The sequence below is a fragment of the Rhincodon typus genome, chromosome 20, assembly GCF_021869965.1.
Source record: "Rhincodon typus isolate 14 chromosome 20, sRhiTyp1.1, whole genome shotgun sequence".
Lineage (NCBI taxonomy): Eukaryota > Metazoa > Chordata > Chondrichthyes > Orectolobiformes > Rhincodontidae > Rhincodon > Rhincodon typus.
Window position 1 is genome coordinate 42090982 of NC_063351.1, and position 17203 is coordinate 42108184.

At 45.5% G+C, this 17203-nt stretch overlaps 1 protein-coding gene across 4 annotated transcripts in view; it reads left to right on the forward strand.

Moving 5' to 3' along the window:
- The window catches only part of LOC109919553 (dynamin binding protein), a 98563-nt gene that overhangs the window by 4608 nt on the left and 76752 nt on the right, over positions 1 to 17203 (forward strand). Inside the window, exon 1 of one of the 4 annotated variants that reach the window (XM_048608777.1) lies at positions 8038 to 8142. The exons of 2 other annotated variants lie outside the window; for them this stretch is intronic. The gene's annotated coding sequence lies outside the window, so the exon portion shown is untranslated. Of the gene's footprint in view, positions 1 to 8037; positions 8143 to 9933; positions 9981 to 17203 lie in introns of those variants that run through there. One more of the 4 variants, XM_048608778.1, reaches the window with a different exon arrangement.

Here is a 17203-nt window from a genome sequence, read left to right on the forward strand (position 1 = left end):
GTACATCATTATTTGCAAAACAGTGGGACATCTGGTGACCACTGTAGGTGCTACATAAAGGCAGCACATTTATGCTTTTGCAGTACCTTATCTTGGTATGATTCTACTCAAAATATGCCCCAGGCCTAAACAAAGCTTAGGACAAACTCTGTATTTAGATCAAGTGGTGCTTTAGAAGTTGTGTTGGATGTGATGTTGGAGCTCTCTCTGTGTGCCTCTCAGCTCCACTTTGCAGTTTAGCACGTTTGTAGCAGTGTTCAGTCTGTGCCACAGCTCACCATCTGTCAATGAAGTGTAAGTGAGATGTCTGATGGACCAGAGCTATCACCATCTACTGTGAATGATGCTTTGTAGGAACAGGAAGTCCCTATAAAACTCTAATGTCCCGTTGGAGTGAGCATCGCTCTTAAGTCCACTAAGACACTAATGTGTCTAATTAATTAGATTTTAGAATTAGCTTTTATTGTCACATGTAATCAAGTATAGGAATACATGACCACAGTGAAAAGTATACAAAGTAACCATTCTCGGGCACCATTTGGCTACAAAAGCAGAATTTTTAAAAGGCAACAAAAATAAAAGAAAGCCAAAAGGTAAGAAAAACATCCAGATCTTAAAATCTAAGTCTTCTCCCCTGTGAAGGTGTCTGGAACCACTTATGCAGGGACCTGGGCCTAGCCACACATCACGGCCATAGTAATAGCAGGAGCCGAGGGGGCAGCTACTCCCAGGTCAGGCCTGCAGGGATCAGCAGCTCCAGAGAGAGAGAGACGGTCAATATCTTGATTCCAATTTGAGTTCAGAGCTCTGAAAAAGAGGCCTACCAGACTCTATGTTAATGTTGTTTCTCTCTGTCTCCACAGATAGTGCTAGGCCTCAAGCCCTTTGTGTATTTATTTCTGAACGCCATCATCAGCTGTAATTAATTATCGATCCTGCCAGGCTCTGCCGCTACTGACAGCGATGGTGTGGATGCTGTTGGTAAAAGAGATGCACCCACCCACTTAGTTTTAAATCCAAACCTAGTTCACGCTATATTTGAGGTGCAAGATGGAAACAGGTCTCCTTTCTTTAAATTTGGGAGGGAAAGAGAGAAGTTAAACGATTGGGGTGGGAGGGGGAAGGTGATGTTTCAGCCCTTATTCGTTGTTTGTAACAGGTGCCAAACATATGAAGGAGACACCCTGGAAGATGTTGAGCTCTTCCCATACCTTGGCAGCTTCCTCTCAATTGGCTACCACTCAAGGGATTCTGCACCAAATCAACTCGCCATTCAATTAGCTCCAGATGGAGAGGCTGTACCTTTTGTGTGGCTGACCAGCATTTATTGGTGTCGTTGGTCACCCTTCAGAAGGTGGGTGAGCTGCCTTCTTGAACCTTTTGTAGAACAAATTGCTTCAAGATGCACCGACCCCACCCTGGCCTGAATAAACTTGCTGGAATTCTAAGACAAGAGTTTCTGTATTCTGGACAACCCCCCCACCCCCAACAGAGGAAATAGTTGCTCTGTATTGACCCTATCGAATTCCTTTCTCACTCTCAGGCAATCCATTAGACCACTCATCAAGCTTCTAAATTTGACAAACCACATATATACAATCTTTCATTGTCGCGTAACTTTTTAAACCCTGGCTTAATTCTGGTGGCTCTGACCTGTTCCCATGCCCATCAGTATAGAATATCTCCACTAGGATCTTGTGTTAGTGCCCCTACCTCTGGGCCAGGTGGCCCAGGCTCAAGTCCCACCTACTCCAAAGTTATTGGATAACATGTCTGAACAAGTTGATTAAAAATAACTAGAATGTTTCCTTCATGAGAGATGTTGTGGGAAGCAACACTATGACCCCAGATGGGTTCTGACCCAGATTCAGATCAAGAACTGATGCATCAGTCCACTTTCAATATCTGAACCCCATTGAAGTAAAGGCTAACAGTTCTTTAATTTTGATACATGCGCGAGGTCCCAATCTTTCACTGCCTTGGTACTTGTAATGAAAGGCACTATATCAACGCAAGCTGTCTTGGTCTCATCACCAAAATAATTTTAGTGCTGAGGACTCGGTCCGCTGCACCAAGTGACTGGAATGTTTCTGATTGCCTGGGGTTCCCACATTGAGAGAAGCAGGAGGGGAGGTGGTGAAGGTGTAGTGGTAATATCACTGGCCTAGAAACCCAGGCACCCAGTCTATTGTTCTGTTGTCATAGGTTCAAATCACACGGTGGCAGGTCATGACATTTGAATCCGGTACCGATCTGGAATAAAAACTAGCCAAAAGGCAACCAGTTATTCGTTGTATTTGGTGAACCAGGTGGGTGCTTATGACAATGTCCTTTAAGGAAGGAAATCTGTTGTCTTTACCTAGTCTAGCCAATGTGTGATGCGGTTGAGGCTTAACTGCGCTCTGGACAATTAGGAATGCGCAATAATTGTTGGCCCCCATTCCAATAAGAAATTCTCTTCTCCAGCGGAAATCTGGGCTCCGATGCTGTGGCAGACATCGACATACTTATAGATCAAAGAATCCCAACAGTGCAGAGCAGGCCCTTCGGCCCAGCAAGTCCACACTGAACCTCAGAGCATCCCACCCAGACCCTTCCCTCTGTAACCCATCTAATCTACACATCCCTGAACACTATGGGGCAATTTAGCATGGCCAATTCACCCAGCCTGCACATCTTTGGATTGTGGGAGGAAATCGGAGCACCCGGAGGAAGCCCACGCAGACATGGGGAGAACGTGCAAACTCCACACAGACAGCCGCCCGAGGGTGGAATTGAACCCGGGTCTCTGGTGCTGCGAGGCAGCAGTGCTAACCACTGAGCCAAATGGACTCTTACTCACCCCTGCCCCCAGTACAAGCACTCCTAGGATGTGGATGTCACTGAAAAGGCCAACATTTGTGGCCTATTCCTAGTTGTCCCTGAACTGAGTGGCTTGCTGGGGCCACTGCAGAGGTGGTTAAAGGTCGACCCTACGCTGGATACTGGACGATGGATGTATGGGCAGCAGATTCCCTTCCCTAAAGGAAAGGCAAATCAGGGCAGGACTTGTATACTTAATGGTAAGTTCCTGGGGAGTGTTGCTGAGCAAAGAGACCTTGGAGTGCAGGTTCACACTTTGTTGAAAGTGGAGTCGCAGGTAGATGGGATAGTGAAGAAGGTGTTTGGTATGCTTGCCTTTATTGGTCAGTGCATTGAGTATAGGAGTTGGGAGATCATGTTGCAGCTGTGCAGGACGTTGGTTGGGCCACTTTTGGAGTATTGCTTGTAGTTCTGGTCTCCCTGCTACAGGAAGGATGTTGTGAAACTTGAAAAAGTTCAGAAAAGATTTACAAGGAAGTTGCCATAGTTGAACGGTTTGAGCTAGGCTGGGGCTATTTTCCCTGGACCATCGGAAGCTGAGGGGTGACCTGATAGAAGTTTATAAAATCATGAGGGGCATGGATAGGGTAAATAGTCATGGTCTTTTCTCTGGGGTGGGAGAGTCCAAAACTAGAGGGCATGGGTTTAAGGTGAGAGGGGAAAGATATAAAAGGGACCTAAGAGGCAAGTATTTTGCACAGAGGATGGTGCATTTATGGAATGAGCTGCCAGATGAAAGTGATGGAGGCTGGTACAACATTTAAGAGGCATCTGGATGGGTATATATATGTATAGGAAGGGTTTAGAGGGATATGGGCCACAGGCTGGTGAATGGGACTAGATTCATATAGGATGTCTGGTCAGCATGGACGAGTTGCACCAAAGAGTTTGTCTCAGTGCTGTATATCTCTATAACATTGCATGGATTTTTTACGATATTTGATGGTAGAATGACCAATGGTTTTTCTCTGCCTGTTGCTGGAATGTATCTGAGGTTTAGAGAAGGCAGGATGTGGGCCTCTCTTGCAGTGTGTGATGGGGGAGTGTCTGATCAGCAGTGAACCTTCTACACTGGCCAGTGGCGGAGGACTGTTCATGGGTCATTTTGAACCTCTCCCACTATTTTGGTCATTGTTGCTAGGTTACCAGTTGCTGGCTTTCATGACTGTTTGACTCTTGGCAGAAGCAGGTAATTAAATAATGGAAACAGCTGCCTTGTGCAAAAGCACCAGCAGTGATTTCTGCCGACTGGGTACCTTCGGTGTTGGACTGCAGCCCAAGGGAAACTGAGTCAGCATGTTAGGCTGAGAGTCACTCTCTGTACAAGCTGCCTGCTTTTGTATTGCAAATCCAGCATTCAAAACTATAATTATACTGAGCCCCTGAAAGACACGTGAGCCGGCCCCATTGGGATTGCGTCAGAGTAGGAAAGAGTTGCTGGAGATGGTTTTTCTACCTCCCTGGCTTTTGAAGGGGACAGAATAGAGAGAGCCTTACTTTGTATCTAACCCCAATGTGTCACTGATGTGGCAATGTTTGATGGGGACAGTGTCAGGGAAGCTTTACTTTGTATCCAACCCCGTGCTGTCCCTGCCCTTGGATTGTTTAATTGGCATGTTGTAGCAGGGGTTTTGGGTTCAGTTTAGAGAATAGAGGGCACTTATCTCTGTATCTAACCCTGTGCCCTCCCTGACCTGGGAGGGACAGTGTCTCGAGGGAGCTTTGCTATCAGTTTAGAAGTGTAATTGGAGATTTATTCTGTATCAAACCCCATGTTGTACCTGCCCTTGGAGTGTTTGGGAACAATGCATCTAAAAGCAGAAAAATATTTAATGTGCATCATTGGCAACTTTCCCTTCGGATGAGTTCAAATATTTATCTAGCTGAGAAATATGGTTTTAATGACTGGGTTTGAAAGCTGCCATTCAGTCCTGGCTACATTAGAGAGAGCCTGGCGTGAGAAGACTTGTGGGTCAGAGGAGGCAATGTTTATAAGACTCTTACTCTTCCAGTGAAAATGACATTGTGTTGGATCTAACTTAAGGCCTCTGAGTAAGTGGAGCTGTCTTTTTCTGTGGGATTTCAATTCTAGCCAGGGAGAGATGTTTAATTTATCGGCTGTTCTGGGGAATGAGAGTGTAAAGTAAGTTTGAGTTGCGTGGGGGAGGACCAAGACTCTACAACAACAGCTTGCATTTACGTAGCTACTTTTGCAATCGTGAGACATCACCAAGTGCTTTACAGCTAACGGAGTGCTTTTAGAGGCATGGTTATTTTTGTAACATAAAACGTGGCAGTCAGTGAATGCACAGCAAACTCCCACAAACAGCAGTGTGACCATGACCAGAGAATCTGTTTATCTGAGGGATGGATATTGGCCAAGACACCAGGGAGAGCTCTCATGTTCTTCCAGTAGTAACGTGGGATCTTCTATGTTTACTGGGTTATTTTCTTTAGCATAGAGAAAGCTGAGAGGTGACCTGATGGAGGTGTATCAGATTGAGAGGCTTGGACTGGGTGCATATGAAGCAGCGTTCCCCTTAGTTGAGGGGACATAATTTTTAAAGGAAAAAGCAGGAGGTTTAGATGGGACTTGAGGAAAAATGTTTCACCGAGAGGGTGATGTGAATCTAGAATGCACTGCATTGGAGGACAGAAACCTCAACCTATTAAAAAGTACTTGAAATGTACCTCAACCTTTTAAAAAGTGCTGCAGAACCTGTCCTCTGTTCTATGACTCTGTGGCCAAAGAGAGCAGACTGGGCCTCTAGTTAATCAGATAGTACTGTGAATTGTACAGTGAGGTATCTGGGCATGCCCTGAGCTGAGAGGGAGGGAGCAGAATCGGTCCGGGCCCCTTCACATGGACGTGTGACGGTGTTGAGTTACAGGCTCCAATAACCACCATCTCTCAAAATTAGGGTTTGTTCCGTCTGAAACAGTTTTAATAAGTTATGGCAAGCTGCTAAATGGGGTGTGGTTGTGGGGGGGGGGGCATCATCTCAGTGCCCAGCCTATTTGTGCGCACTCTCCAGCAAAGTGGGCAAGATTAGTTCAAGCCTGAGTCTCTATGTGAAGAGCGAAGAGAGGGTATTGGTCTTTAAAGTGAAGCCTGTTGCAGTCGAACAGGCAATCAGTCCTTACTACTTGGTCTTGTATTTAAACATCAGGAGAGGTTTGGGGAAAGGCTGCCAGGCCACAGTTACCCACCCAACCACAGCAGGGCTCTGGCACCCAGGGAAGAAGGATTGGGGGGAAGAGAGAGGGGGTGTGTAAAATGTCCCATTTTCCTGGTGGGTTGTTGAAGGGCGGGGGGAGAGGAAGCAGTGAATCAAAGCCAAGCTCTGCTGAGGTCAGTGAGGGGGAAGTAAACTCTGAATGGAATTGTGGAGAGGCAGCAGTGCTGAATAATTATCGTTTCAAAATAAAGCTTCCTCGGCTTTCTAATGAAAGCCAGACGAAGTGACGTCCGAGAGAGAGAGATGTATCTGTCCCAGTCCCAGTTTGCAAAGAGGTTGCCAAATCCTGCTTATTGTTTTGCTCGTAGCACAGGCTTCCCACTCTCTCTGCATGTTGTCTTCAAACATTTACTCACCATGTTGTTCAACTATTACAGTCTTCTTAACTTCCAGCGTGTTCATAACACACACCAATCAACTTTGTATCCCTTGCCCTGGATTTGCAGATTGCAAATAGTCAGGACTCATAGCACAGAAGGTGACCGTTCAGTCCATATTCCAGTGATGGCTCTTTGGAGCCCCAAATATTCTCAGTTTTCCCCTCAGACCCCCTCGCACTTTCCCCTTGCCTTTCCAAGTTTCTTTCTTTCCAGTTGTTATTCAATTTGCTCTTGAAAGTTATTACTGAATGCACTTAGTGTCCTTTCAGATCGTCAATCAGCTTTTAAAAGAAGAATGTTTACTCATGTTGTCCCCTCTCAAACCCACCATAACATTTTATTTAGCCTCAGGCTTCCAGCTCCCCTTCCTGTCCTCACTGAGGCTGCCTCCTTCCATCTTCATAATAAAAGAAAAATACTGTTTTTAAAAAATGGGGCTCATCTGCCACTGAATCCCTCAGTGTGCCTTTGACCTCCAGGCCTGACTAATCCAGTGCCCTCTTTGCCAGTGTTCCACTTTACAGTGTCTGTCAATTTCAAAACTTACAGCCTCCTACTGCCCTAACTTACAAAATCTTGTTCTTCACCACTACCATCCTGTGCTGGCTGACTTTCATTGACCTCCCCTAAAACAGCATTTTGATTTTAGAATTCTCCTTCCTCACTTACAAATTTCTTTACTGATTCATGGGATAAGGGCATCGCTGGCTAGGCAGCATTTATTGCCCATCCCTAATTGCCCAGAGGGCAGTTAAGAGTCAACCACATTGCTGTGGGTCTGGAGTCACATGTAGGCCAGACCAGGTAAGGATCGCAGTTGCCTTCCCTAAAGAACATTAGTGAATCAGATGGGTTTTTCCGACAATCAACAATGGAGTCACAGTCATCATTCAATTCTTAATTCCAGATATGGTGGGATTCGAACCTGGATGCCCAGAGCATTACCTGGGTCTCTGGATTAACAGTCTAGTGATAATACTATTAGGCCTCCCTATTCACAAATCCCTTTATGGCCTTGCCCTTCAATGTCTCTCATGTCCTGAAGGAAAATCAATCTCCCAAGATTCTGTTTCTCCCTTCAATTCTGGACTCTTGAACACTACCCAACTTTGATCCCTCTGCGGCCTGAGTCCCAAACGCTGGAATTCCCTTTCTAACCGTCTGAGTCTCTACCCCTCGCCCCTTCCCCCCTTAAGATGCTTCTTAAAACCTACCTCATTCTCTGAGCTTTCAGTCCCCTATCCAGATGTCTCCTGTGGCGCAGGGTCAAACTTTTTTTTGTTGATGCTCCTGTGAAACACCTTTGCACATTTCTTGCCCTGTTAAAGGTGCTATATATTATGAAAGTTGTCACTGTGGGTAATGCCTGTGACAGCGGCCAGCTGAGAGCTGGATGCTTTGGGAATGTGAACAGAGAGGGTTGGAGCCGGTTACTTGTTGGGGCACGTCTGTGTTTTACAACCAAGTTATCAGGAAGCTACGCCTCCCTGCAGCTAGAGCCCTGCTCCTGTCTCCCTTTTTGTGTTTCGGCCGATGTGTCTCTTTGCTACACTGTAGTCTGTGCCCTCCTGTGGTGCATATCTTTTGCCCAAGTATTGCCTCCTCTCTGAACCCGAGCTGGGATGTTCAGAAAGCTCTCTCCAGTGTGGTAGACATGACAGGTAAGGCTCAATCTGGACAAGCCCCATCTTGATACAGGGGTAGGTGAATGATCAGGAGCCAGAAACTTCTCACAATTATCTCTCCTTGCTCTCTTTTCCCATCCTCTTTATTTCTCTCTCTCTTAATTGTTCCCTTTTTCTCTTGCCTCTGCCTCTGCCTCTCTCCTATTTTCTTTACCTCTTTGATCTTCCATTTTTCTCTTTTTATTAATCTCTTTTTTTCTCCTTTTTATTTACTTATCCACATCTCTCTCTATCTCTCTCTCCCTCCCTCCATCTCCTTTCCTCTCTCCCTTTCTTTAATTTTCTCCTATTTGTCTTTTCCCTCGTTATCCCTTTCTTTCTCACTTGCACTCTCGCCCAAGCCAATGAAACGTTGGTTCTTTGTGATTGGTGAGCAGAATGGCGCCTTGGGTATATGCCAGTTTGCCCACCGTAAGCTCCCACAAACGGCAATTTGGTAAGAACCGAAAGAACTGCAGACGCTATAAATCAGAAGCAAAAGCAGAAGTTCCTGGAAAAGCTGAGCAGGCCTGGCAGCATCTGTGGAGAGAAAGTCAAAGTTTTGGGTCTGGTGACCCTTCCTCAGAACTGTTCTGAGGAAGGATCCGAAATGTTAACTCTAATTGATTACTCTTCGCAGATGGTCCTGGACTTGCTGAGCTCTTCTAGCAATTTCTGCTTTCGTTAGCAGTCTGATAAGGACTGGATGACCTGTGTTTTAAATTGTTTGTTTGTGAATAGATTTTGGCTGAATGCAGCAAGGAGATCTCTTCCCCCTGTTCTTCGCTAAAACAGTGACCACGGGGCCGTGGTTAATTGTGCCGTGCGAAAAATAACAGGGCTGCTGTCCCTCGGTACTGAATTAGAACATCAGTCTAGATTTTGTGTTCCACTTTCTGTGAAGTGGGACCAGGAGCAGTGACCTATTTGCTCTGAGGTGAGAGTGCTTGAATCAGGAGGCTGACGTTAGAAGTGAGTGAGATCTGTGCCCAATCCTCGCCCCTGAGAGGTTCGTGGCACATTGTTTCTGCTTTGTGTGGTTAGTGAGTGGAAAACTGGCTGAAAGTCTCTCTCTCTGTCCAGTGCTTGAGAGTATGGATGTACAGGTGTGAGTACACATAGGTCTCTGGCACAGCATCCAGCCTCGGTGTGTTGGTCCCAGTGGGAGTAATTTACAGGCCGCAGCACAAGGATACAGGGTAGGCCGTTTTAGATGAGAAATTTCTTCACCCAGAGAGTCGTGAGCTTGTCGAATACTCTGCTTCAGAAAGTGCTTGAGGCGCAAACATCGTTTTCAAGCAGGAATTAGATGTAGCTTTTAGTGCTGAGGGAATCAAAACGTATGCAGAGAAAGCAGGAACAAGGCACTGAGTTGGACGATCAGCCTTGACCGTATTGAATTTTAGAACAGGCTTGTGGGGCTGAATGGCCTACATTGCTATTTTCTATCTTTCTGTGTTTAGTTGCTGACACGCACACAGCGCAATGCCCAGGAAGGAGGACAGCAATGGTCCTGTGCCTTGGCATGGAGTCAACACTTTCGAAGACCACAGGGAAAGAGGGAGACCTGTTTTTTTTTTTGTTATAGCTGTAGCTAAAAGAACAGAGACCTATAATAGGAACACGGTTGTGATAACTCAGCCCAGATGAGGTTAGGCAGCCGGTGAACTGTTTGCTGTTCACCCCGCCCTCGCCCTGGGTGGCTGGTTGACAGTTCAGTGATGAGCTCCTCCCTCCAGGCTAACAGTGAGATTTCAACATCAATTTACTGCCAGTGACTCCAAACTCGACACAGCTGTTTGCTGTCCTGGCCTGCTGAATCCCCCTGGACCACGGTGAGTAAGCACCAAAGTATTTGGGCATTCCCTTTGTTTCTCAAGCTCAACCATAAAGTCAGCAGAGGAGCGAGGCTGTATCAGCGCTGGGCAGTTTACATGGGACATCATGCGGCCGTATAAGGCATTGGTGGGGCCACTTTTGGAATACTATGTACAATTCTGGTCATCCTTCTGTAGGAAGGATGTTACTAAACTGGAAAGGATGCAGAAAAGATCTAGAAGGACGTTGCGTGGACTTGAGGGTTTGAGTTAGGAGGAGAGGCTGGATAGACTGGGACTTCTTTTCCTGGAACATCAGAGGTTGCAGGGTGACCAAATAGAGGTTTATAAAATACTGAGAGGGCTAGATAAGGTGAATAGCAAAGGTCTTTTCCCTAGGGTGGAGGGAGTCCAAAGTTAGAGGGTATAGTTTTAAGTTGAAAGGGACCCGAGGGGCAACTTTTTCACACACAGGGTGGTGCATATATGGAATGAACTGCCAGAGGAAGTGGTGGATACCGGTACAGTTACAGCATTTAAAAGACATCTGGATAGGTTCATAAATAGGAAGGGTTTAGAGGGATATGGGACCATCCCTCTAAATTGACAAAAGCAGGCAAATCAGACTACTTCAGTTTCGGAAACTTGGTCGGCATGGATGAGTTAAACTGGGAGATCTACTTCCGTGCTGTATGACTGTCTGTGAGCGCTCATAGACAAACAGAGGCAGTCTGTCTGTCTGTCAGCTATCTGAGGGACGCAGCTCCCAGATGGGCCCAGGGAGTTTGTGCACTCCCTGTAGAAATCTGCTGAGCTGCTGCAACAACCACTACCCCGCTTTTAGATAGCACCTTTAATGTTGCACCACGTCCTTCACAACAACGTAAATCCGACAAAAAATTTAACACCAAGCTGATGAGTGATTTGCTGAACTAAGGAGGAGAAAGTTTAAGATGGAATTTCAGAGCTCGGGGCATGGCCAGCACTGTCAATGGTGGAGCTACTGAAATTGGAATTGCACAAGAGGCCAGAATTCCTGGAGTGGAGCAGAAAGGTGCCAGCTTTGAGACTTGATTTACGTTATTTGCTCTGCGGATGTAGCAACTTGTCAGCCTCCTGGGCTTTGGTTTGGTAATGGGGTTCTTCCATTCCTTAATGGGATGTGGGTGTCACTGACTGGGCCAGCATTTATTGCCCATTCCTAGTGGCCGTCAAGATGGTGGTGAGCTGCCTTCCTGAACTACTGCTGTCCCATGTGCTGTCGTGACATCTATAATGACATTAGGGAGAGAATTCCAGGATTTTGACCCAATGACACTAAAAGGAATGGTGACATTATCTCCAAGTCAGGATGGTGAGTGTCTTGGAGGGGAATTTGGAGGTGGTGGTGTTCCCGTGTATCTGCTGCCCTTGTCCTTCCAGATGGAAGTGGTTGTGGGTTTAGAAGGTGCTGTTTGAGGAATCTTGGTGCTGCAGTGCAAGGGAAGAGTCTTACTATTTGAGTCTCATTGGCACTTGTGGTCAAGGAGAAGTTAAATGCTTTTCTTCCGAGAGTTGGAAAGAACAAGCACCATTTAAGTATTGCTTTTGCTGTGAAACTTAGCCATCTTGATATTAAATGCGATGCTTGCTGTGTGACACTCAAGGTAATGATTGGCATCCCATCGGCCACCATCATCTTCATTCACATCCTCCCTCACTGATGCAGCTACTATCTACAAGATGCACTGCAGCAACTCGCTAAGGTTCCTTTAGCAGCACCTTCCAAATCCGAGACCACTGCCACTACAAATGGAATTGCAGTGGTTCAAAAAAGCAGCTCACCACCACTGTCTCCAGTGTAACTAGGGATGGGCAATAAATACTGGTCGGTGATGCCCTCGTCCTGTGAATTTTTTTTTTTAATTAAAAAGTCACAAGATTGTTGGTTTGAATTCTGTCCCAAGAGCTGGGTTTGTAAATACATCCGGGTCCAGTACAGAGGGAGTGCTGCGTTGTCAAAGGGATTAGATGGATGTTGAAGATTCCCCGAGCACTATGTAGTTGGGAAGTGGTTCTCTGTGTTGGAGTTTGAGTTTGATTTATTGTTGTCACATATACTGAGATACAGTGAAAAGTGTTGTTTTGCATACTATACAGTCAGATTGTATGGTACAATGTGCATCAGTTAGCAGAATAGTGCAGAATACAGTGTTACAGCCACAGAGAAGGTGCAGAGAGAGAGATTAACGTTTAAGAGGTCCATTCAAAAATCCGATAAGTGGGGAAGAAGCTGTTCTTGAATCTTTGTACATGTATGAAGTTTTCATATCTTCTGCTCGACGGAAGAGTGTGGAAGAGAATATGTCCGGGGTGAGAGGGGTCTTTGATTATGCTGGCTGCTTTCCTGAGGCAGGGGGAAGTACAGATGGAGTCAACGGATGGAAGGCTGGTTTGTGTGATAGACTGTCAGTTGTAATGCACTCCCTTCTGAGTCAAAGGTTGTAGGCTCAGGCACTACTCCAGCAATTTACTTCTGTCAACATCTCGGACAAAACCAATGATCCACTCATTTTACAGTGCTGTTTACATCATCATGTTAGCTGCCAGAACGTTATAACAGGTGCAACACTTAAAAATTCAAGAAGTTGAAAAATACAAGAGGAATTAAACATCAAAGGATGTTATGCTTCAGTTCTGCAGGGAATTGGTGAGATCATATCTCCAATGCTCTGATAAACAAAATAAAGAAATGTGGATGCTGGAAACTTGAAACAAAAACAGAAATTGCTGGAGGAAACACAGCAGATTTGGCAGCATTGTCAGTCCTGAAGAAGAGTCACTGAACTCAGTGTTGACTCTTTTTTTTACCTCCACAGATGCTGCTAGACCTGCTGCGTTTGTCCAGCAATTTCTGTTTTAGCCTCCTGTATTGGTGCAGTTTTGACCTGATTTAAGGAGGAATGTAAGGAGATAGTTCAGAGGAGGTTTACTCGATTTCATATTTTGGAATAAGTGTGTTGTCTTATGAGGAAGGATTAGGCGGGCTGAGCTGGTTTCCCCTAGAATTGAGAAGCGTGACTTTTGTTATTTGTATGGAAGTGTTTAAGATCCTGAATGTTTTTGGCAAGGTGGGTGTTTCTCCTTGCAGGTCAGTGCAGAACGAGGAACGTGCGGTTTTAGAATGAGTAGTCACCCTTTCAGGATAGAGATGAGAATTTTTTTTTTGAGGGTTGTGCAACTTTGGAACTCTATGACAGTGGAAGCAATGCCATCGAATATTTTTAAGACAGAAGTAATGAAGACTGTACAGTTTTATTTTCCTGTATTTTTGATTGTGAACTGAAATGGAAGAAACAGCACACTGCATTGAATCCTGAGGGCTGGGGTCATTGAGCTAGTTCCACAGATTTAATTTTCATCACCACCTACAACACTGATTTTGAAAATAGTGTATAGAGGTGCTTCAGAAGCATGAGTTAGAGTCAGAATCATACAGCACGGAAACAGACCCTTCAGTCCAACCAGTCCATGTTAACCATAATCCCAAACTAAACTAGTCCCACCTGCTTGTGCTTGGCCCATATCCCTCCAGACACTGGAGACAGTAAGAACTGCAGACGCTGGAGTCAGAGTCAATACAGTGTGGAGCTGGAGGACTACAGCAAGTCAGGCAGCATCAGAGGAGCAGAAAAGTTGATGTTTCGTCCTGATGAAGGGTGTAAACCCGAAATGTTAACTTTCCTATTCCTCTGATGCTGCCTGACCTGTTGTGTGCTTCTCCCTCCAAACGTTTCTGCTTCACATACTTATCCAAATGTCTGTTAACTGTTGTAACTGTACCTGCATCCGCCACTTCCTCTGGAAGTTCATTCCACACACGAACCACTCTCACTGTAAACTAAAAAAGTTGCCCCTCGTGTCTATTTTAAATCTTTCACCTTAAAAATATGCCCACCTAGTCTTGAAATCCCCTACCCTAGGGAAAAGATACCAGCCATTCATCCTATCTATACCCCTGATATTTTATGAACCTCTATAAAGTCACCCCTCAACCTCCTACGTTCTGGTGAAAAAAGTCCCAGCCTCTCCCATAACTCAAACTCTCCAAGCCTGATAACATCTTGATAAATCTCTTCTGAACGCTCTAGTTATATGTCGACAGTTCACAATTGTTTTCCCCTGTTTAAAATCATTTAGCTCATGTTGGGAGCAAAAACCTGATCCATGTTTTCCATTAACTGGGATCTATCCAACAGGTAAACTGAGGGCTCTGCTTACTGTGATATCATTATTAACTTGTGATTACTTTGGGAATAACGGGGCTTGATTTCCACTGCAGTGAGGTGTGATGGTGGATAGATTCATGGTAGGTAGATGACAAGAGGGTTATCGGGGGTAGATGGGAATGTGGAATTCAAAATGCATTAAATGGTAGAGCAGGTCCAAGGGACCGAAAGGCCCACTTCTGCTCTTATTCGTGTTCATTTAATTGGCTGTGAAGTGCGTTGGGAAGTCCAGGGATTGTGAAAGTCTCTTCAATTCTTGTACACACTCTCAAACACATGAGTGCATTCCCTCCCTCGCTGCTGTTATTGGGGCTGAGCACATTTTGAACTGGCACTGTTCAAAGTGATAGTGTGTCAATGTTTCCCCAATTACAGGGATAGAGGAATATTGTTTTTCCAACAAGCTCGTGAAACGGAATGCAGCAGGGAATTGGTGGAATGTGAGTTGGCTGTGGAGAGTTGGTCCAGTAAATGCCAATGTTTGAGGAGATGATTTGTGTACTGACATCACTGCTCAAACTCCTTCTCCATTGCTTTTCACTGATTCAGATGTAAGCACTGACTCTTGCCCAGCTCCCCTGCCAGCTTGGATGCCATTCCAAGTGAGATTTCAGTGTTGGAAAGAAAACAAAAAAAAGTACTTTTTACTTTATTTTTCCCCCTCCTTCCTTTGCCCAGACATGGTTCTCCAGTCTGTCGTTTGTTAGGGAAATGCTGTTTTCACAAGTTGTACCTCTGGATGTTATTCCATATCTCAGATTGAAGAATTCTTTCTTTAGGATCAGACCATGATCTGCAGGGTTAGCCAGCCTGTGCCCCACCATTTCCAGGATTTCTGTCCTAAATAAACAATGCCCCTACTAGCTGTACCCTTCCACTTCTCTTCCCCACCCTCCCACCCCCACCTACCCCTTCCTGTCTAGGCATCTACCAACAAGGTACAAATGGACAATGACATAAACCATTTGCAGTCTCCCAACAGAAGTTGGTGACAATGGGAGCTCCCAGAGGCGGAATCAATGAGATCTCCTGGGCTGTTCATGCTCTCTCCACTAGGGTTGAGTTGCCCTATTGCAACGTGAATATGGTTTGAGTTACAAGCTTCAACTAAACAAACTCTTGTTACTTGGCAACACATGGCAAAAAAATCTAAAAATCAGTTCAAGAATGCTCTCTCTGTCAAACGCATTCTCTGTCTCTTTCCCACCCCTCATCTTGTCAATGACACACTCTTGCCAAGAACAAATGGAATAAATGCATTTATTGCCTATCACTAGTTGCCCTTGAGAATGTTGCCTTGAATGCCTGTTGGCACTTGAATATCTGTTGTATCCTTGGGGGTGTAAGCAGACCCACAGAGCTGTTTATGAAGGCAGTTTCATGGCGTTGACCCAGGGACACTGAAGGAACATTGTTTCAAGCTAGGATGGTGAGCAGCTTGGGGAGTGAGCAGGAGGTGGTGTTCCCATGTATCTGCTGCTTTTGGCCTTCTAAATGGTAGTGACCATGGGTTCGGAAGGTGCTACCTGTAGATCCTTGGTTAGCTACAGCCATGCTTCTCCTATATGTTGCACATTGCTCCAACTTTGGACTGATCTCTCACTGACACCAGTCCCACCTTTGCCAGTTATCCAGTAAAAACCTGATTGTGACAGTTGGCATTTATGTATTGCCTTTTAATGCAGTAACATAACTCTCCTGTGAAGCATTTCATGATATCAAACAAACTTTGAGACACAGAGTGGTAAATGTATTGTTTTTCAAGGAGTTTTAAGGGATGAGAGAGAGAGAAAGGTGCTTAGAGAGTGAATTCCAGAGTTTGGAGCCTCAGGCAAATGAAGGTACAGATGTGGAGTAACAAAACTTCAGGATGTGTAAGAAGCTAGAATTGGACGAGCAGAGAGACCTTGCCGGGTTGCAGGCTGGGATGTGGCCAAAGAGATGGAGAAGGAGACTGTGAAGTCGTTTGCAAGACACTTAACTCTAGTATAGTGGTTGTTTTGGCCCAGCTCAGTCATAGCAGTCAGGTCAACTAGCTCCATACAGAGCAGAGATTAAACATGGAATCATAGGAGTGTCGTCACACAAAAGGAGGCCATTTGGCCCATCATGCCTGCATTGGCTCGACAAACAAGCCTCATTACCTGGTGCCAATCTCCTGTTATCTCCCCATAACCTTGCACATTATTTCTATCCAAATAATCATCAATCCCTCTTGAACGCCTCAATTGAACTTTCCTCCACATTTCCTGGTAGTGCATTCCACACCTTAACTACTCCCTATGTGGAGTAGTTAACTGTCCCTTTTTTCTCCCTCATCACTCCTGTTTCATTTGCACATCACTTTAGACCAATGCCACCTCATTCTCATTTTTTTTTCAAACAGGAATGCACGGTGGCTCAGTGGTTAGCACTGCTGCCTCACAGCACCAGGGACCTGGGTTTGATTCCACCCTCGGGCGACTGTCTGTGTGCAGTTTGCACGTTCTCCCCATGTCTGTGTGGGTTTCCTCCGGGTGCTCCGGTTTCCTCCCACAGTCCAAAGATGTGCAGGCTGGGTGGATTGGCCGTGCTGAATTTCCCACAGTGTCCAGGGATGTGTGGATTAGTGGGGGATGGGTCTGGGTGAGATGCTCTGAGGGTCGGTGTGAACTTGATGGGCCGAAGGGCTAGTTTCCACACTGTAGGGATTCTGTGATTCTATGAGGAATGGTTTTTCCCACTTCACTCTATCCAGCCCACTTTTGAAAACCTCTATCAAATCTCCTCTTGATCACTTTCTCTGAAAGGAGAACAATCCCAACTTCAATCTATTCACATAATACAGTTTCTCCTAATTACTATTTCACTCACAAGCTGAGCGGTCAAGAGGTCTGGTTCTTGCATTGACGCCACAAACAAGGCTGCTTCGATTCAGGTCAGTCAGTGGGCGATTGTAGCGACTCAGCCAGGCTATTCTGGGAGCTGGAGACA